The sequence below is a fragment of the Dipodomys ordii genome, unplaced genomic scaffold, assembly GCF_000151885.1.
Source record: "Dipodomys ordii isolate 6190 unplaced genomic scaffold, Dord_2.0 Scaffold1000002382, whole genome shotgun sequence".
In the NCBI taxonomy this organism is placed as follows: Eukaryota; Metazoa; Chordata; class Mammalia; order Rodentia; family Heteromyidae; genus Dipodomys; species Dipodomys ordii.
The window spans coordinates 384,348-407,415 of record NW_012285999.1 but is presented as its reverse complement, the minus strand read 5'-3'; the positions used below and the strand labels follow the sequence as shown (position 1 = coordinate 407,415).

General features: G+C 34.3%; 1 pseudogene; it reads left to right on the top strand.

The window, feature by feature from the left end:
• Positions 1-22,033: 22,033 nt before the first annotated feature.
• Positions 22,034-22,731, top strand: LOC106002816 (annotated as a pseudogene).
• The last annotated feature ends 337 nt before the right edge of the window (positions 22,732-23,068 follow it).

Here is a 23,068-nt window from a genome sequence, read left to right as displayed (position 1 = left end):
GTCATTTTTCTATGTTCAAATCCTCTCTTGCAATAACAGTTCCTTCCACTTACTTCCAGTAACAATCCATGGTGCTGCTCCACGTAAAATGAATGTTTTCTGGCTTCACTGAAATAGCACATGTATGTCTTTGGACATGAGGTAACATGTGTTTCAGAGATAACTTCATAGCGAGAAAATATGGAATTTGCATGGCTTATAAAACCTCATTCATGTACATATGGCCATATAAGATGATGTTAAGTGAAATGGAACCCAAGATAGGGACACAACTTGCTTTTTCTTTCTTGCTATTTTTTTTAATGTATCTAACATGTAGTATGCGATTTTTTTGTTTCTCTTCTATTTTCTCCTTCCATGGTGTATAACCCCTGCTTTCACTATATTTGTTGTCAGAGACCTGCATCTTGCATATACATTTTTCTAATGTGGGGAGGGGAAGGCAAATAACAAAATGCTTAAACAATTATACAGTATGACCTATTGTAACAATGATTTGTATAAGGCACTATGTAGAAAATTAGCTTTACAACTTGAGGAGGGGAGAAGGGAGTTGGATTGGTGGGGAGGAAAAGGATTGAAGGAGAAATACAAAAGAGGAGGTAACAACGCTTGATAGATAATGTACTCATTAACTTTCTTATGTAACTCTAACCCCTCTTTAAACCATTTTTACAATAAAAAACATGAAAAAAACCATCAAGGACTACTTTAAGTTCAAAATTTCCTAAGTGCTCTGTAATTAAGACTAATTTTATGTGGGAAGAATGTTCTCAGAAATGTTTTTTGTGAATGAGTGTGTTGTGCATTATTTCCCAAGTGTACATAAGTTAGAAGTAGGAGAAACAATAGGAATAATAAGAGAAAAAGAAGTTTTGTGCTTACGTATAATGGTTCAATACACTATAGAAGACTCTTCAACAAGACAACTTTGAAACAATAAATCCAAGGCCAGTATGTAGAACTATGGAGGTGATATAGGGAAAGCTTCACTACTAAGTGGAACATGAAGGATGAGGCCTCCTTCTTGTCGACTAGATCTAAATCATGGTAGATAATCATGCAAATTTGTAAAAAGTAGAACAGAAGAGTAATTCTGGTTCCAAAACAAGTCAGATATAAGAACATAGACAACTGGAAAAAAAGGCCATGTTGAGAGAGCAGGAAATATAGCAGCAATGAACTGGTGGATAAGATCATATTTCTTTTTCTTTTTTGGTTTTTTTATTGTTGGGGGTCTTGAACTCTGGTCCTAGGCAATGTCCTTCCCCTCTTCAGCTCAAGGCTAGAGCTCTACAATTTGAGCCACAGTTACAATTCGTTTTCTGGTGGTTAATTGGAGATAAGTGCCTCAGAAAACTTTCTTACTGGTGCTTGATCTGAACTGCCATCCTCAGATCTCAACCTCCTGAGTAACTAGGATTATTGGTTTGAGCCACCAGTACCAGGCTTAAGATCACATTTCTAGCAGTGTACACTCAGGATATGTAATGGGTATGTTCATCTATCTTTGTAAGAATTCTTGAGATAAAAATCTAGGCTATAGGTTAGACTTTACATCCACAAAAATGTTTGTAGCTTAAAACCATACTCCTGGAAAAAATAAAAACTAAGAATGTAAAAGAGTCTGAAAAGTTCAGTTTGCATCCAGCCTCGGCAGAACAGTCTTTGCAACACTACCTATAATTAACTAGCCAAAAGCTGCATTGGACGAATGGCTCAAGTGATGGGATATTACTTATGAGCAAAGGTGCTGAATAATAGCCTGAGGTTTTTGCATACATACATACAAACATTTACATACACACAGAAGCACTTATATGTGCAAACATACATATGAAACAAATCTTACAATGTGTAGAAAAGTTAGAAAATAATAGAAAATATGTCTTGAGTAAGACTAGAATCAAGTGATAATTTTTAATATTAGAAAGTCCTCAAGTGAACTTTCCCCCAAAAGACTGAGACTACTACATAGGTACTGACCAGAGATAGTAAAAGACCCAAGTAATAATTATTAAAGGGATTAGATCCATGGAAGAATGAATCAGAGACCCCTACAGGTGCATCTGAAAATGTTCATATCCTGTGTCAAATGTTAGAACATCTTTGAAAATTGCACAGATATAGTTTGAGCAGTCAGTCATGGATAAGATCATCGGAGAAATTCAGAATTACTAGTATTTTTGTCGATTAAATAAACCAAGAAACTATGGCAGGTCAATGTGATACAAGTCTGGAATTCTAGCACTCAGACTAATACAGGAGATTAGAGAGTGGATTAAATAGTAATACCTTCCCTGGATTAGGTAGTATAATTTTGCCTCCATAAAACAAACCAAAGAACAAGAAAGGAATACACAGTTGGAAGTTTGGGCTAATTTTGTCATTATGTTTTGAGAAGTCAAGTTTCCTATTGAAATGCAACTCATATATCATCCTCAGTCAAGTTTTAAATGCTCTCTTCTTTACACAATACTTCTGGATACAAAATACGTCAGGATTCTGAACCAAAAATTTGAAAAATTTAGCATCATTCTGTTGGATTCCAAAAAAATAATGAAGGATTTCAAAAGCTTAAGCCTGGAGAAACAGCAAAGTTATCTAGTGTAGGACTTTGTAGACCTTACTAAATTAGAATTTAGATTTGAAATAAATACCTTTTGCTTGTAATTTCATATTCTATAGGATACTACAAAATACTTTTTAAGTAGAAGTTTTAATTTACAAATTCACAAATAATTCTGACATGTTATTTTTCTAGAATATTATTTCAAGAGAATTGTAATTAGGACTTAGTTAATAGTTAATTCCAGCATTTCATGTATAACATGATAATGTGAATAATCTTGAAAGAGTTGAGAATAAATAGAAGCTATTAATTTATAAATTTAGAAAAAGAGCAATATTTTGAGAGTTTGGTGTAACATGGTATGAAGAGAGATATTGTTTGAAATCTTTTTTCTTCTACCTGTACATAACATAGGAAGAAATTTCCTTATTTATATACCTATGTATACAATGAGAAAAATGCTAGGTTTGGGGTATGTTTTCATTTTGTTTTTGTTGTTTTGTTTGTCGTAGGGCTTGACGTCTGGGCCTGGGCACTGTCCCTGAGCATGTTTTTTGCTCAACAATACTGCTCTACCAGTTGAACCTCAGTGCTACTTGTGTCTGGCTCTTCCTGAGCAGTTTATTGGAGATAAGAATCTAAGGAACCTTCCTGCCTGGGTGGGCTTTGAACCATATTATACAGATCTTTGCGTCATGAATATCTATGGTAGACAAAAAGATATGTATAAATAATATTTTCAAGTTTTCTGATCTGAAAGATACCACTTGAGGGAAAAGATGCAGCAAAGTTTAGTGTAGTGTTCTTTCAACAATAGAAAGGTCATAATATTAGCAGAAGTGTAGAATTTTTTCACAATAGTGATAAGCTAGTCATGCTTTGAATTTAGGGAATTTTAAGGTGCGGCTTCAAAGTGTAAACTGTTGGGCTAGAATGACTTTACTGCATAAAATGTTGGGATTGATTGTCATTGAAATAATGGCTTACTATGATGAGAAAATATTTACTCTAGAGGAATTAATTATTATAGATACTTCATAGTTTTATCTTCTACCAGAATGTGGCTAGTTTCTCTGTTGACCTTTAAATATGTAATGCCCCATTGGAAACTGTATCTATTGAAGAATTAAATAAAATGCATACAGGCACTGTTTTAAATGTCTCTGGTATAGCATGCTTAGAATTTGAAAATGAGTAATTAGTAGAACACATATATTCTGTCCTCTTAACAAATATTCAATTTTAAAAATTAGGAGTTTCCAGAGAATTTAACTGTTTTCTATTTAGTATGAGACAACACTAAAATAATGGTTTTTTAAAAAAATAATGGCAGTATATTCTGAAAATGTGGTATAGTTTGATAGGATTCAAGTTGATGACCCTCTGAAAAAGAAAGGGGCAATTAATTCAAATGAGAAGTCAAATATTGTTCATTTTTAAAAAATGAAATACATATAGAACATCATTTACTATAGAAATACAGTGAAATTATATTTTATGTAGCTTATTTTTAAATTTAATTTTATTGTCAAGGTGATATATGGAAGGGGTTGCAGTAATTGTAAGGTAGTGAATATCTAACACGTCGAACTTTTTATGCCCTCCCTCCTTTTTCTCACACTTTTACTTCATCCCAATACCCCTCACAAGTTGTAATGTGAATATCCTACATGTTGTCTTGTGAGTATTGATATTGCATTCGTTTGTCCTTTGTCCTTTGTCTCGCCATTTTGTTGTTCCTCTTCAATTGCCAAATTAAGATACATGTGTATATAATACACAGGATACTGAAATCAAATACAGCAGGGAATAAACCATAGGGGAAAACACAAAAGAAAAATGAAATCACATAGTACAGTAAAAACAACAACCACAAAGAAAAACCTGTTTCCCTGTCTAGGAGTTCATTTTGCTTAGTATATTATACATAGCTATTGAGCCATCCTGCTCATCCGCTAGGACTATCTTAGACATTACCTAATTATTACACATGAGGAAAAGCATGGAATCTGTTTCTTTGTGTCTTGCTTATTTTTCTTAGTAGGATTTTTCCAAGTCTTTCCATTTTCTTATGAATTGGAAGCTTAGAATTCCACCGTGTGTGTATTTAATGGATTTGTTCATCTTCTGAGTGGCATATTGGTTTAAATCATGATTGCATGTAAGTATCATTAGGGTCATTCAAAAATGACAGATGCCACCTCCCCAGATGTACTAAAATCACGATTTCTAAGTAAGATAGTTTTTTATGGTGGTACAAGTATTGAGATACCTGGATAACTCTAATGTGTTTCTTGCAGAGTTAGGCAGGAAGACATCATATAGGATAAAAATGGTAGTGACAAATATTCCCTTGAAAAAGATATAGGAAACTTCCAGAAATATGAATAAATTCAGATAATTTTGAAGAATTTAGAAATGCAAGCTCAAGTAAGTCTCTTTAATTAAAAATTATGTTAGTGGAAGGGCAAAAGAAGAGGAAGAAAAGAAATAACTGACAGCAGATCATTGTTCTAAGTTAGAGTATAAAAAGACATAATCTATAGCTTCGCAGTTAAAAAGAGACCAATATAATGCGTCCCACTTAATTTAGGTACATGCAAAATATTTACTTGGCTTTTTCCTACTTTAAAGCTCCAAAAAAATGAAGACTTATAAGAAAAGTTATGTGATTCCCATTACTTCAACCAGAATACTAACTGTGATGAGCCTTCTTTTTCGTACTTTGCATTTGGAAAATAGTCCCTAAGTTGATGATGTTGTGATGTGATTAAAGTCAGAGTTAGGGGCTTCTACTGATAGTTATCCCAACGTAGTTTAGAGCAGTTTTCCGCCCAAGATATCCAACTGCATTGTCTGAAGCTGTACTTTGAACACACCCTCAAATGTGAGTACATAATTTGAAATTATACTTCAGCATTTCCTTGACACATTCTACTTTGTGCCTTTGTCTTTTTTGCACATTCCTTTTGAGTTCATAGTTGCTCTATTTCAATTTCATCTTATAAACTAATAAGAACATTGTTTAACTACCACTTGTTGTTTGCCCACACCCAGTGTTTGTATCAAGGTACTTTGTCTATTTTAAACAATAGGGTAGTACTCACTCTCTGAGGAGAAAAGTTCCATAGTATTACCCTATGCCCATCTTAGAGAGTGTAGAATTTAAAGCATTTTGAGACAAACAGTGATATTAGTAGTGAAAGCCTCGGAAGATGGCGGAGGAAAAGCTGGTGGCTAAACAAGCTCTTGCATAGAAAGCAGTTTTAGAGTCCCAGTGAACAGTCCTAAGTCAGAGAATCACACCAAGTGTGCCATCACAGGACAGAGAGTTAGGCCAGAGAAGGAAAATCCAGGCAAGGAGAGAAATCTGAGCTCTTGCCACCACTGCGGTGGCTGAACCCACCATACTTGAATCACAGATAGTTCGAGACCAAGGAACCAGCACTGCGGGCAAGCGGATTCTACTCAACACCAGCAAGAACCAACAAGGAGCAGACATCTTCATCCTGCAGTTCTCAGACCAGAATCAACCCAGGAACCAAGACTCGGCATGAGTCGAAGCCTGACATCCTCACTCCTTCTCAGGGAGCAGAGGAGGGAAGGCCACCCCTCCCCCCCAGTACTGGAGATCTCCATCTTGGTTTCCGACAAAGCTCGATGGAGCTGCTAGCTCCAACTCAGGCCTTTCAATAAAATTAGAGTCATTTGGCAGGTCACAAGAACTTAAGCCGACCTGCCAGACTCAGCTACACCCAGGGAAAAGACCCCCAGCTCGGGCACCAGCCCCAGGAGTGGCTTTCTTCAACAGGTAAGCAGAGCCAGAGGCTGCCCCTCCCTTTAGCAGCCTCTACAATCAATTGAAATTCAGTAAACAGAAACCTTGAGAATGGCTCCAGGCTGGGCTCTGTGAGTTTCTCACAAACTAGCCCTCAGGAAAAGCTACTGTTTGCTGAAAGGCCTCAACACTACCCAGAATCTAGCCTGAACACAGCATCTCCAAATTTGAGGAAAAAGCTATCTCCCTCTTTTGTGATATTCAAAGCAGATCCTACTCCCATTGAACTAGCCTAGGAGGAGGATCGCAAAATTCTGGGTAAAGCAGAGTATTTTTCTCCCTGTTCAAACAAACTGACTTAAGAAATCAACCAAGCCACAGGACCATAAGCAGAACAGAGACTGCAACAAAAGGCTGGTTACAGACAAAAGGAAGATACAGGATTTTTCCCACCCCTCCCAAAAAAATGAAAGAATTTTTTTTTGCTACATTTCATAATTTTTTTCTTTTCTAAAACTTTTTTTAAATTTTTACCATTTTTGGAAAAAAATTGTTTTCTGTAACTATTTTTTCCTCTTATAATTTTTATTTTAGGGATCCATGTGTGTGTGCGTTTTTCTTTCTTTTTTTTTAAATTTTCTTTTTGAGTTTTTGTTTAGCTCTACTGAACTTCTGATCTTTTTTCTTCCTTTCTTATCCTTTTCACCTTTTCTTCTCTTTCGTTTTTCTTTATGTGACTTAATTGTTGTCCTGCACATCCTCAGATAAACCCGAGGTTGACTATTATACTCTACCCCAATTGTGTGCACACTTAATCCACAAATTTATTACTCAATTCAAAACCTCTAAGACTTAAATTCATTAATAGCAGTACCACCTCTTTATCCCTATATAATATTTTAAGTATTTTTATTTTTAACTTTTTCACATCTCCTTTATATCCTTCTCATAGTCTCATTATATTCATGTTCTTCTCTGAATAGTTTGTTTTTCTTCTGCATAATATTATTAATTATTATTTTCTATTTTTTCTGGTCTCTTTTCTTTTCCCTTTCTCTTTCTTCTTTTTTTCTCTCTCTCTACTTTCATCCTATCCAACCTATTTCCTGCTTTGAGATTAGGACTTAGTTAAGATAACTCTCTTTGTGCCATCCCAGATCACATTTTTCATATTTTTTTTACCCACATCTCTCCCTAATTCTAATAATTCCTGGTTTTCCAAAATCTACTCTGGGTTCGTAGCCCATAGTTGTTTGATGTTAAATAGATTTATCTGTTGAACTAGATTGTATATGCAGGCTATTGACTGTGCAAATTCAGACTTTGGTTGATGCTTGCCTTAAGATAGTGTTCTAGCACAAAACTGGAGATATTTTCATCTCAAATGGGCAGAGTAAGCCGGAAAAACACAATCAAAATGGCAAGTCCGGGTATCTCAATTCCCACTCCTGATAATCAGGAGACAGAACAGATAATGATTAATCCAGAGGAGAGTTCCAAAATAGCTCTACAAACACTGCTGGCAAACATGATAAATTAAAAGATTGAAAACACACAAAGGACTCTGTGTCAGTGTGATAGGGAGAGAGAGGAGGCAATCTAAAGTTTTATACAGGAGTATCATGAGCGTGAGGAAGCTACTCAAAAACTGATACAGGAATTGCGTGAGCAACTTGAGAATACTCAAAGAGAAAGGCAGGAATGGCGATAACAGGCTGAGAACACTCAAAGAGAACCACAGGAATGACAAGAATAGGAATGGGAGGAAGTTAAGCAAAGAGTAATACAGGAATTGAGAGAGCAGGATGAGAATACACAAAGATCACTAAAGGCATTCATGGGATCCATTAACAAAGACCTGAAGGAATTCAGGGAGACACCAAAGGGAATGCTGAATGGAAACCAACAGAAGGAACGGGATTCCAAGGAAACTAACCAATCAATTAAATGATTTCAGAATAAACACTGAACACCAAATTAAGGAAGTAAAGAAGTTCATACCAGATCTAAAACAAAGTTTCAACAAAGAATTTGACCAATCAAAGGTGACCAAATAGAAGGAAAAGAAATAAAAAACAAAGTAGAAAGCCTTGACAGGAGGTTAGACTTTGTAGAAGATCGAATCTCGGGGATTGAAAACATCCTAGATAATATAGAGAAATAACATACAAAAATCCAAGGCAAGTCCAAGAAATATGACAGAACTGTCCAAAACTTGAAAGACACCATCAAAAGGCCGAATCTAAGGATAATGGGTGTAGAGGAGCACCTAAAAACAGAAGGTAATGGTCTAAGAAATTTGTTTAACAGGATCCTAGCGGAGAACTTTCCAAACATACAAAAAGACAGGCCTATTCAAAAACATGAAGCTTTTAGAATTCCAAATAGACCAGACCATAATAGCACATCCCACCATCACATTAAAATCCACACAGGATCAACTCAGAACAAGGAAAATATCCTTAAAGTTGTGAAGGACAAAAGACTAATCACCTATCAAGGGAAACCAATTAGAATCACCTCAGATTTCTCACAAGAGACAATCAAATCAAGAAGAGACTGGAATGATGTATGCCATGCCTTAAAAACAAACAACTATCAACCAAGAATACTGTACCCAGCTAAACTCTCCTTCATAACTGAAGGCCAAATAAAAACCTTCCATAGCAAAGAAAAATTGAAACAATACATCTCCACCAAACCAGTCCTACAAAAGACTTTTAAAGATGCCCTACACATAGAAAACCAACAAGACCTCAAAAAAGACCAAGAAACTGCACCCAAACTGAGAATCCAAGAACCATAGGAAGAACCCAGTGTTCGCAACCCCCAAGAAGGTGAATAACATGGCAGGAGCTCCCATATAACTCTCAGTCCCATCTCTTAACATTAACGGACTCAACTCTCCAATTAAGTGACATAGACTGTCTAGATGGATTAAAAAACAAGATCCTTCTCTCTGCTGCCTTCAGGAGTCACACCTTACCCATAAAACAAACACATTTTCAATGTTAAAAGCTGGAGCAAAATCTATCAAGCAAACGGCCCCCATAAACAGGCGGAAGTGGCAATCCTAATATCAGATAAAATAGACTTCAAATTAAAATTCGTGAGAAGGGATAAAGAAGGTCGCTACATACTAATTAAGGGCATTCTCCTTCAGGAGGATAGTACCATTCTAAATATCTATTTGCGAAACAATTGAGGACCCAAATTTAGCCAAGAAACACTACTTTCCCTCAAATCCCACATAGATCCAAAGAAATTAATAGTTGAGGATTTTAACACACAACTTTCCCCACTAGAGAGATCAACTCGGCAAAAACTCAACAGAGAAACCAAAGATCTAAACAGCTGCATAGAACAACTAGATTTAACAGACATCTACTGAATATTTTATCCAGCAGCAGCGGAATACATGTTTTTCTCAGCAGCACATGGAACATTTTCTAAAATAGACCACATTTTGGGCCACAAAGCAAACTTTTCCAAATTCAGAAACATTGAAGTTATACCATACATTCTCTCTGACTACAAGGGAATAATATTAACACTCACCACTAAAACCACCAAAGAAAATCCGGTATCACATAGAGTCTGAACAACACAATGCTGAATCATGAGTGGGTCATGGAGGAGATTAGAAAGGAAATTCAAATGTTCATGCTATTCAAGAAAAATGAACACACAAATTACCAGCTCCTCTGGAACACAGCAAAGGCAGTACTCAGAGGTAAGTTTATAGCTCTGAGCTCCTACATCAACAAATTGGAGAGATCTGAAACTAGCAACATAATGACATATCTAAACCTCCTTGAAAAAGAGAAGCAAGATAAATCCCACTCCAGTAGATGGAAAGAAATAATCAAAATTAATTCAGAATTAAATGAATTAGAATCCAAAAAATCTATACAAAGAATCAACAAAACAAACAGTTGGTTCTTCAAAAAACTGAACAAAATTGACAGACCCTTAGCAAATCTTATCAGAAAAAGAAGAGAACACACCCAAATTAATAAACTCAGAGATAAGAATGGAAACATCACCAGGGAAACAACCAAGATTCAGAACATTATAAGGGAATACTTCTCAAAACTTTATGCTAAAAATTTGAGAACTTGACAGAAATGGACCTTTTTCTAGCAAATATTGACATGTCAAAACTAAACCAAGATGAGTTAAACTATCTTAACAGGCCCATATCAAGCACTGAAATAGAAACAGCAATAAGAGACCTCCCAGCTAAGAAAAGTCCAGGACCAGATGGTGTTACAGCGGAATTTTACAAGGCCTTCAAAGCAGAGCTCACACCAATACTCCTCCAACTCTTCAATGAAATTGAAAGAGAAAGCTCACTACCGAACACATTCTATGAAGCCATCATAACCCTCATCCCAAAACCAGGCAGGAACTCATCAAAGAAAGAGAACTAGAGACCCATTTCTTTGATGAACATTGATGCAAAATTTCTCAACAAAATTTTGACCAATCGACATCAACAACTCATCCAAAATTCATACACCACAATCAAACAGGATTTATTTCAGGGATGCAAAGCTGGTTCAATATATGCAAATCAATTGATATTATTCATCAAATCAACAGGAGCAAGAATAAGAACCACATGGTTACTTTAATAGATGCAGAAAAAGCATTCGACAAGATACAACACCCGTTTATGATGACGGTTTCGGAAAAATTAAGAATCCATGGAACATTCCTCAATACAAAAAAGGCTGAATATGCCAAAACTACAGCCAGCATTATATTCAATGTTGAAAAACTAAAGCCATTTTCTCTTAACTCAGGAACAAGACAAGGATGCCCACTCTCTCCACTTCTCTTCAATCTAGTATTGGAATGCCTAGCTACAGCAATAAGACAAGATGCAGACATAAAGGGGATCCAAATAGGGAAAGAAGAAATAAAACTCTCCCTCTTTGCAGATGACATGATCTTGTATTTAAAGAATCCCATAGACTTCAATCCCTAATTACTCAAGCTGATTCAAAATTTTGACAAAGTAGCAGGGTATAAAATTAACCCCCCAAAATCAATGGCTTTTCTGTATGCCCACAATGAGAAAAGTGTGGCTGAAATTAGCAAAGCAACTCCATTTGTAATAGCCCCACAAAAAATAAAATACCTAGGAATTAACTTAACTAAAGAAGTGAAGGACCTCTATGATGAAAACTTTAAAATCTTAAAAAGGAAATCAACACAGAACTTAAAAAATGGCAAAACGCTCCATGCTCCTGGATTGGAAAGATTAACATCGTGAAAATGGCAATACTTCCCAAGGCAATCTACAAATTCAATGCAATACCTATCAAAATTCCAACCTCATTCTTCAAGGAAATAGAAGAGGCAATCCAAAAATTCATATGGAACAATAAAAGACCCCGAATAGCCAAAACGCTCCTCAACCGAAAGAACACTGCTGGAGGAATAGCAATACCAAATTTCAAACTCTACTATAAAGCCATAGTAATCAAAACAGCTTGGTACTCGCATAAGAACAGACCTCAGGACCAATGGATTAGATTTGAAAACCCAGAAATGAATCTACAGACCTATAGCGATCTAATCTTCGATAAGGGTGCTAAAACATTAGAATGGAAGAAAGGCAACCTCTTCAGTAAATGGTGCTGGCAAAATTGGTTAACTACTTGTAGAAAACTAAAGCTAGATCCTTATATATCAGCCTGCACCAGAATCAACTCCAAATGGATCAAAGACCTCAGAGTCATGAAGACACTCTGAAAATATTACAGGATGGAACAGGAGAAACCCTAGGTCTCCTTGGCCCAGGCTGATATTTTCTTAATAGAGATCTGGAAGCACAACAAATCAAAGAAAGGTTGGGCAAATGGGATTGCATGAAGTTGCTGAGCTTCTGCATGACAAAGGACATAGCTAGCAAAATCAATAGAAAGCCCACAGATTGGGAGAAGATCTTCACTAGCCATACAATGGAAAGGGTCTCATATCTAAAATATACTTGGAACTCAAAAAATTAAATACCCCAACAACAAATCCTCAAAGAAACAATTGCCCATTAAATATGTGGGCTAAAGACTTAAAGAGAAACTTCTCTGAAGAAGAAAGAAGGATGGCCAATAGACTCATGAAGAAATGCTCAACCTCTCTAGCCATAAAAGAAATGCAAATCGAAACAACATTGAGGTACCACCTCACCCCAATTAGAATGGCAAAAATCAAGAACTCTAATAACAATTGATCCTGGAGGGGATGTGGACAGAAGGGAACCTTACTTCATTGTTGGTGGGAGAGTAAACTTGTTCAACCACTTTGGAAAGTAGTATGGATGTTCCTCAAAAGACTCCACATAGAGTTCCCCCATGACCCAGCAGTCCCCCTTTTGGGCATTTACCCAAATGTTTGCAAACAAGACCACACTAAAACTACCAGCACAACTATCTTTATTGCAGCATTATTTACCATAGCTAAGATCTGGAACCAACCCAGATGCCCCTCAGTAGGTGAATGGATCAAGAAAATGTGGTATATATACGCAATGGAATTCTATGCCTCCATCAGAAAGAATGGCATTGCCCCATTAGTTAGGAAATGGAAAGACTTGGAAATAATTATATTAAGTGAAGGAAGCCAAGCGCAAAGAAAGATAGGTCCCATAATTTCCATTATTTGCAATATCTAGTATATGTATGAGTCAAGCAGAAAAGGTCAGATAAGGTGATGTTAGGAAAATGAACCCTAAGATATGTATTTTAAATGTTTTTTTTCTTTCATGCATTTCTTTCTAAGGAAATTATAAAATTGTTTCTTTGTTTCTTTGTAAGTCTCTCCCCCACAGTATAACCCCTGCTTTCACTGTATTTGATGTCGGTATAATTTGTGGAGGGGAAGAGGAAAAACAAGTCGTTTAATTAAGAATACAGGTGGACCTGTTGCAACAATGAGAAGTACAAGCTGTCATGTCAAAAAATCGAACTTTACAACTTGGGTGGGGGGGAGGATTGGGTGAAGGGAAAGGGAGGATGGGAAGGGATGTGAAGGATATACAAAAGAGGAGGCTACAATGCTTGATAAGGAAAGTAGTCACTATCTTTCCCATGTAATTGTAACCCCTCTGTACAGTATTTTCACAATAAAAAAAAAGAAAAGTGAGTATACATTAGAGAGACTACAGAAATAACATTAGGGTTTTTACTGTCTCTTCCTATTAATATAATTTTATTTCTTGGTATTGAAACTCTCCTCTTGTTATTATTGTATATAATCCAATTCAGTTTATAACTGTCTTCAATGTGGGAACTCTAGCTTCAAAGAATTGTAAAGTTTTTTTTTTCCTTTTCAATAACCTTATCATTGTCAGGCTACACTGTGGTCATCATCATCATCTTTATCAAAATTATTATTAGCATCATAAGTGCTAATTAATGAAAGTCTTATATGTCCCTATGATTTTGCTATTATTTTCTTTTGATTAGTATTTTTAACATTAAAACTGTGCATGCGTCCATTTTAAAATTTTGAACAAATAAAGAAACAAAAAAACTAAACCATATCAAGTGGCTTGACTATGAGTTTATAACAAATTATGGAATATATTTTGTAGCATTGCTAATTCCTAACCAGTATGAATTAACTTCCTCTCTCCCCCTCATTACACACAAATATTTAAGAGTTTGGACAGAACTTTTTCAAGTAATAAACTGTAAATATAATTACAATGTCATAAGTAGATCTAAAATTCCCTTGAAAGTAAAAGCTCTACTTTCTATAGAAATATTAGTCATTTTATTCTAGGAAACTTTTTTTAAAATTTAATTTAATTTAATTTGTGAACATGCTGTACAGAGGGGTTACAATTACATGGGCAGGATAATGCGTACATTTCTTACCAAGCATTGCAGCCTCCTCCTTTTGTATACCCTTCACATCCCTTCCCAGCCTCCCCCCTCCCGCCCAATCTCAATCCTTCTCCTTCCCCTCTTTCCCCCCCACCGCACCGACGTTGTAAATCTCGTTTTGGACATGACAACTTGTACTTCTCATTGTTTAAACAGGTCCACCTGTATCTTTAAACAATAGGTTTTTCCCCATCTCCTCCTCAAGTTATACTGACATCAAATATAGTGAAAGCAGGGGTTATACTGTGGGGGAGGGACATACAAAGCAACAAAGAAATGATCTTATAAATGCATTAGAAACACATGCATGAAAGAAAAAACATTAAGATACATATCTAAGGGTTCATTTTCCTGACATCACATTATCTGACCTTTTCCGCTTGAATCATAGAGTACTAGATATTGCAAATAAGGGATACCATGGGACCTATGTTTCATTGGGCCTGGCTTACTTCACTTAATATAATTTTTTCCAAGCTTTTCCATTTCCTGACAAATGGGGCAATGTCATTCTTTCTGATGGCGGCATAGAATTCCATTGTGTATATATACCACATTTTCTTGATCCATTCATCTACTGAGGGGCATCTGTATTGGTTCCATATCTTAGCTATGGTAAATAATGCTGCAATAAACATTGTTAAACTATTTTAACAGGCCCATATCAAGCACTTAAAAGGAAACAGCAATAAGAGACCTCCCAGCTAAGAAAAGTCCAGGACCAGATGGCTTTACAGCGGAATTTTACAAGGCCTTCAAAGCATAGCTCACACCAATACTCCTCCCACTCTTCAATGAAATTGAAAGAGATATTCTAGGAAACTTTTACAAAAATAGACTGTATATCTTTGCAATATAAAAGTTCAAAAATAGTAGCAAAAAATGTTAGACAGAGTCTGTCTTCAGAAATATTTGTATATATACATATTAATATTATGTGTAAAATGACATATTTTTAGAGATTGTCATCAGAAATATATACATATATCTAAATTTATGTGTAGAATGATGTACACTATAGTGAAACAAAAATCTTAAAACATAATTAAAATAAAAAAATACATCACACCAAGTACCAGTGACTCACTCTTATAATTCGACCTATTCTGGGTAATGAGATCTTAGAAACGTGTTTGAAAGTGGCCCTGACAGAAAAGTTCTTATTAGATTCTTATCTATAATTAACCACTAAAAACATGAATTAGCTCTGTGCCTCAAGTTCGAGATTGCTGTCCTTGAGCATAAAAAGACTTAGGGATAATGACCAGGCCTTTCAAACAACAACAACAACAACAATAACAATAACAAATGTATCACATTAATTTCACAAAAGCATCTTTTAACTGCTGTGAACATTTCTTAGAAACATGAGTACATGCCCCTGGAAAATGTTAAGTAAAACGTATAGAATATTTACGTCTATGTTAAAGACATGACTATTTAGATTGTATAAGATATTTTGGTAATGATAAGGAATTAAGAATAATGATGGGTAGGTAATATATTAGGAGTGGTTTGTCATTCTATTTTATGATAGGAATAGAATGATATTTATAATGGTTATATAAAATTACTCTTGCTTCATTTTTGAATTATATTAAATGATAAACATTTTTAAATGTTTCCAATGGAAAGGAATATCAATTCTTATGTAATTTCAAAGCAACTAAGAAAATTATTCCAAGGCTGGTTTGCTCAAAGACTATATTTCTTTTCTTGTTCTAGTTTTCATATGTTCATAGAAATTAAAATTCCCAAAATTCAATGGATTTTGGCATTCAGGAACATCTTCATAGATATTAATACTGGAATCCCTTAAGTGGAATTGTTTATTTCATTTGTTACTTTCACAAATAAATCAAGATGATAGTGTATTTTGTTTATTTTCACTGCTATTGGCTCTTATCTTGAGAATACTTTTTCCCTAGCAAAGTAGAGAAAAACAATTGGATTGAACAAGTAACATATGGCTTTCATAAGATGCAGATGCATAGATTTGTGTCTTCTGTCATTTGCCAAAAGTTTCTTCCAGGAAAGGTTATCAATTATTTATAAGTGTTGCTTAATTCCTAGGTATTCCAGTTATCACATACACTTTTTGACTGAGTTATCTCTGAATAAACTCAAAATAAACAGACAAAAAATCCTCAAAATGAACGGAAATCATATTATTGTTTTAAATGTTACAGTTTACAAAGATTTTAAGCAAACACAGAAAATATCTTTTTAGGTATTCTGCATTTTGTGTGAAGTATTTTAACAATAGTTTTTTTGCTGACATGTAATTCACTTGAAATGTATCATCTCCTTTTATTGTACACATTTTAGTGCTTTGGAAGTGAATTGTACAATCATAGGTTTTCCAAGCCTAATTTTCACCAATTTGCTTTTCTTCAAATAGAAATGCTCCAAATTTTAAAACAGACATTAAAGTAGATATAAAATTCATTTACAGGAATTTGTCAGGCATACATCCTATATAGTGAGCCTTTTCAAAATTTCCTTTTTGGGATTATTTCCAGGGTCTCACACAAAGTATTCAAGTGCATTCTCAATGAACCACATTCCCTGTCCAAACAAGTTTTTACTTCTCTTTAATACATACATAGACGTGTAATGGATAGAACCTTTTCAATTCTCTTTGACCTTTTGAACACTTGCTTGCTTTAATGATTGAAGTATTTTACAAATTCCTTTGCTATGTGGAGTATATCAATTTCTCCATAAGTGTATTACTGTATTTGTGTCATCTTTATATATTATGGTCATACTAGTGAGCCTTCTCTTTATTTATTCTTGGATACTAAAGAGGAACTTATTTCATATGCTCCTACTATTTACATATGTTCTTTAAAGAAATATCCTATTTGGGGTAAAGTTATATGGAATTAGAAGATATAAAAATACTTAGACTCAGAATCATTGTAGCATTAACATTGTAGCATTAACAAATATGTGTCCTCTATCTGTTAGATATGTTTTCACTTCTGTTATATTGTCTTTTGAATTATGAAAGATTATAAGTTGATATTATCCAGTTCATTCTTGTTTTTCTTTACCCACTAATGTTTTCCATGTCATATTTTAGAAATCTGTACTGATCCAATGCCATGAATTTTATGTTTATGTTTTATATGTTTTTATATCTCACATTTAGTTTGCTAATCATTTTTTATTTAAAATTTTTAAATTTTTATATAAGTATTGAGGTAGTATTATAAGAACTTTTTTTAAATCTAGGGAGGCAATAGTGCCACTACACTCATTTAAGATTCTATTTTTATTTCATAAAGTCATGGCATCCTTTTCAAAATCTATTGACCATAAATCAGTAATTTTTTTATTGTGAAAATACCATACAGAGGGGTTACAATTACACAACAGTATTAACCAAAGCATACTATTTGCAGAGGAGTATTTAAGAGGTATAATTTCTTATAAAATTGAACTTTTAATCCAACAAAATGAATACCAGGAATCTATCACTTGGAAGATGTGAGGGGAAGTCAAAGGGAAGGAATAAAGAGAGTTATGGAGGAACAGATTGAAGATATAATATTCAATGCAGATAGTATGAAACTAGAAAACATGAAAGTGGGGTGAGGTTTGGAAGAGTATGGAAAGGTTATGTAAAGATCCATTGTACTTATAAACTGATTTGTGGAATCGAAATTCTTTTGAACAACTATTTAATAAAAATATAATTGAAAACAATGGAGACATCTGATCTTAAATGGCATTCTCTTAAACCATGAATCAATATAATAGTTTCCTCCTCAGAAATTTTCTTTGCAGGAATTTTCCTCATAATGTCAAAAAACTGACCAATGCAATGAATATCAATATATCACACTGCATATTGTAAATAGACACAATATAAAAATCACAGTAAAAATGTTAGAATTCATCACATGATAAAATAACAGGTAGAAACTATCAAATGCTAAGTGATAGTTTTTCCAAGTACTTTACCTATGGTACCTAACTTAATCCTCACAATAATCCCATAAAGTGGAACTACTTTCATTTTTAATTCTCAGATGATGTTATTGAAATCTTCAGAATTGGAATTACTAGTACAGCGTTGCACGCATGGTAAGTGTTAGCCTGAGGCCCATCTCCCACTCTATCAAATAACCTCATTTTATTTTATGACTAAAATGCCAGCACTTAGTCTACTAATTCTAGGAAAATTTCCCAGAATTATTGTGTACACTCTAATAGTATTTGACTTTATCTTTGTTAGAAAATAGATAGCTGTAATATGAAAACTTCAAGCTCATAATCAATTTAAACATCCCTGGTGAAAGGAACTGCTAAAGTATAACATTCTTGATTTCTAGCTCAAAATAGTAGAAATTTTATTCTATCCCTTCACTCAACATTGCACTGCCTGGGGACCCCATCTCTGTTTAACACACTCATACTGAAAGAGTGTCCTGACCAATTCTCGATGGAAACAGAATGCAGGTGTTATGGACCAATCTTTTCCACATTGTAGCTCACCTAGGTTGTTTAACATTAAAATATTTTGATTGCTTTTTATACACAACATTCTGAGGAAAATGTACTACTTTAAAATGTTATTAAGGGCTGGGAAGGTGGTTCATTGGTAGAATGCTTGCCTTGCATGCATGAGGCCCTGGGTTCGATTCCTCAGCAACACATAAACAGAAAAGGCTGGAAGTGGACTTTAGGCTCCACAACCAAAAACAATAATAAAATAAAATAAAATAAAATTTTATTAAAGCAAGACTGATATAAAAATCATCTTTGACCCCAGATAAATATTTTGCCTTTCATATACCCCAAAATGCAGTCTGAACTATCATTAATGTTAGGAACAAGAGCTTAAAAATCATAGACCAAAGACCTAAACATGAATTAAAGACTCTCCACCTTGTCAATACAATTGGTTTAAAAAGTCATCAATACTACTGCATTTTAAAAATTTTCTTAAGAAATGAAGATTAAATTATAAACTATTAACACTTGAAAATAACTCATTTTCTTGGGAGTAGGACACAAAGTACAAGATTAACCCGAATCATTTTAAAGGACCTTTATTTATACTACAAATTCACTCCCATAACTACAATGATATGAAAAATAACTGAAGTACAGAAACACAAAGGAAATAATTTAACTGCATCATCTACATTCAAAGGACTCTGTTAATAGAAAACAAAGTTAAACTAATAATTAGCTTACCAAATTCACTTACATTCTCTTATTCTATTTCATTTAGTTTCATAAAAAACTGGATTTTCATAAGATTATGCATAAAAAAGCCTATATACCCACTTCCATTTTCAGATCTTAATATTTATTTCAGAAATGTCTTTAGCTCTATAGTCAATGAACTGAAATAATACTAAAATATTCAAAGGGTTTTCCGAAATTGCAAGACTCGATCTGGGATGTTATTTATATTGGAAAAGATATTCAAAAAGCCTTATTTGTTAAGTTGCGATAGTTACTCCCACAAAAGAGCCATTAGCCCTTTGCATGTAGAAAACAACTTCAGATACATCCACTATCTGGAAATGACTCAAGCTTTTTGTTTGTTTGTTTTTGAAAGAAATATCTAACAAGCATATCAACAATACCAATTTTCAGTCAATATGATGGGATATTCAAACTTGATAAATATTGGGTTGATTACCTGTTAGTGTGAATAGATATGATCTTACAAAGAAAGTTATTTTCAACAGAAAGCCAGAAAGATTTTATCCACTTTGTGTTTCACGGGAATAACCAGAGACAATACCTATTTGGTCCAGTTGGTCAAACTCACTCCATGAGCATATGTTAAAAGTATAACAAATTTAAGAGGTCAAATACATATTTTGTACCGACAGTCATCATACAGCACTAATTTACTACCTAAATATGTCTGAATCTTCTCACCTAACATATAATAAGAGCTGAAAGCAGTGTCTTTAATCTAACTTAATATGGTAAATCCTTTGATTCTGATGATATTATTTGACAAATAAAATGTACAAAAGAGTGGTCCAACTGAAATGACATGACAGAATACTGATAAATAAAAACATTGCAACAAAGTTAACTCTTTTCAGCCTCACCCTGTCCACATTGGCAAGCAACATTGAAACAGCACATGCACACATATACACATACACATATATGCACACAAGTACACACACCTATACATACATGCTAAATTCAGGATTTATTGTACAAAAATGTTCAAATAAAAAATTAATGATTAGTACAAATAATAATTTGCCTTACTACAAAAAATACACAATCCAGTCACGAAAGATGTTACATTTTACCTGCCTATCCACATGTGACCACTTAATTTATATTTAATTACTTAATTAAAGAATTAATTCAATTATTTGTTTGGTGCTAATACTAAGGCTGGAACTCAGGGCCTGTCTCTGTCCCAGAAATTGGTATTTTTTTTATTTTAGTTTTCTCAATGATATCATTTTACTGCTTGTACCACAGCTCCAGTTCTAGCTTTTGTTGGTTTCTTTCAAAGCAGAATCTAATGGACTTTTTTTTGGTCTGGTTTCAAACCACAATCCTCAGACTTCATCTTTCTGATTAGCTAGGATTAATGACATGAGCCACCAGTGTGGCTTCTGCTTTTTCCTCTATAGTTATCTAATGCACATACTTAGATAGTAATTTAAAAATGAGAGTATAGAAGCAAGATGTACATGATGATTTTGTCCTGTCAGAAATTCAAGTTAGTAATGTAAATTTCTTCTTAAGAACACACACAAAAAATACCATGATATAGTATAAGAGAACTCACAATTGGACATATGAGCTTTAAGAGCTTTCTAATAGATCCATTATTTATTGGTACCCAACATTAGAAAAAAAATGTATAATGTAGTACTAAAAGAGAAGTCCTTTACATGAATGACTAGTTACATTCCATGTTTTTTTAAAGACACTTGTTTTCATCTAAAAAATAGGCCTGTCTATTTTCTTCATGTGGTTTCAATGATTGAAGGTGCTTAATGAGAAATAAAAATGTATTAGTAGTTCTTTGCTATCAATTAAATCTCACTTTGTCTTTTTGGAGAATATAATGATCAAAGCAATAGTTGAGAATCGGCAAGCAATTGTTCAGAATCATGCTTCCAGTGCAAGTGGATCAACAGTAAGTAATGCTCAATACCATTTTCCACAATGTTTTGTCACAGATACAATCGGCCTGCCTTCTTTTGCTGCTTTCCTAGCCTGTACCTATTCCTTCATTGTACTTGAAAAGTGTGACTCAACTGATTTCATACAGATCTGTTCCTAGAATTATCAAGGATTTAGATTCTTGTCTGAAATAAGATTAAACCTAAGTCTCTTCATGTAGGCAGCTAAAAATGTATTTACCAAATTCAAGTAAATACATAAATTCTATTTCCATCTTTTTTAAAACATAAAATTCTGTTTGCTCTATAAATTGATCAGAGGCATGCATTTGTGGCTATCTAGGTCATTGCACATCTGTCTCTCTTCCTCTCTCCTTAATGTTTCTCATAGATAATAGGATTGCCCTATAATTATTGTAATTTATTTTGCTTTTATATTTTTGGTTGCATCATTTTACTTTCTGCTCTGCCATTTCCCAAATGATTTATATAGAAGGCATTATTTCATCTTTTCTCATTCATAGAATAAGCTGCACATGAAGACACTACTGGTCCTTATTTTCAGTCTGTATCTTTGAATATGGAGGAAAATCTTTCCTCTGCTATCCATCAATTCCCTACTCTCCAGTTAGAATAATTTCGAATAGTAAAAATGGAAAAAGGGAAAATAAATCATGGTGAAAAAACAGATGCGGAAAATTCACAGGATTTTTCTGGACAGTTCACCTAATGTGAACTATTAGGGAAATACATAGACGCCTCATTCCCACTGTCACTCAAAGTCTCTAGTTAGGCAATTATTAGGAATATGAGGAACTTGATGAAAAAAGTGAGGAATAGTATCAATTGCAAACAAAATGGAGTAGGATCCATGCAAATTTCTTCTTTGGGCTACTGAAAATAATCAGGTTATTACAGTGCGGCGACTACTTTCCAAAAAGGCCACTCATGTGAATACTAGGGATGACGATGAGTATACCCATATTCATCAGGAAGCCTACAGTGGACACATAGACACTGTCCATGAGTTGTTGGCTCAAGCGGCAGATATTCATGCAATAACTGTAGATGGTTGGACAACCCTGTGCAGTGCTTATATGTGGAATAATACTAGCTTGGCTTTTATCTTACTTCATCATGATGCAGATACCAATGGCCCCCTTGCATCTTGCTGCTGAGAATAGAGATAGCAAAGACATGTTGGATCTGCTTCTGTTGAACCATTATGTCAAATCAGGTCTGAAAAACAACTTGGAAGAAACTGTATTTGATATTGCCAAAAGGGTAAGTATGTATCACTATCTCTTTGAAGTTTTGCAAGGCTGCACAAATTGCTCTCCTAAGTCATAATGGTTCGGTTAAGTTTATTAAATTTCAAAAATGCCATTGCATTCTGTTTCCATACAAAATATTTTCACAATCCAAATATCAAAAATAGCTTATTGTAACAATTAATGGATTCCATGGAAGTCTTCCAAGTGAATTGACTGACTTCGATGTCAAAATGTATTCAAGAGTTAGTTGTATACATCTATAATGATTTCTGGAGAGTTTTGTTATTTTTGTTGTAATTAAGTGGTTACATAATTTCCCTAATTTCACAGTATTGAAGAATAGTGATGCTCAGTTAAAGTCACAAACACATTCTAAAATGTCTGGAGCAAATTGTCTATCACAGTCTATAACA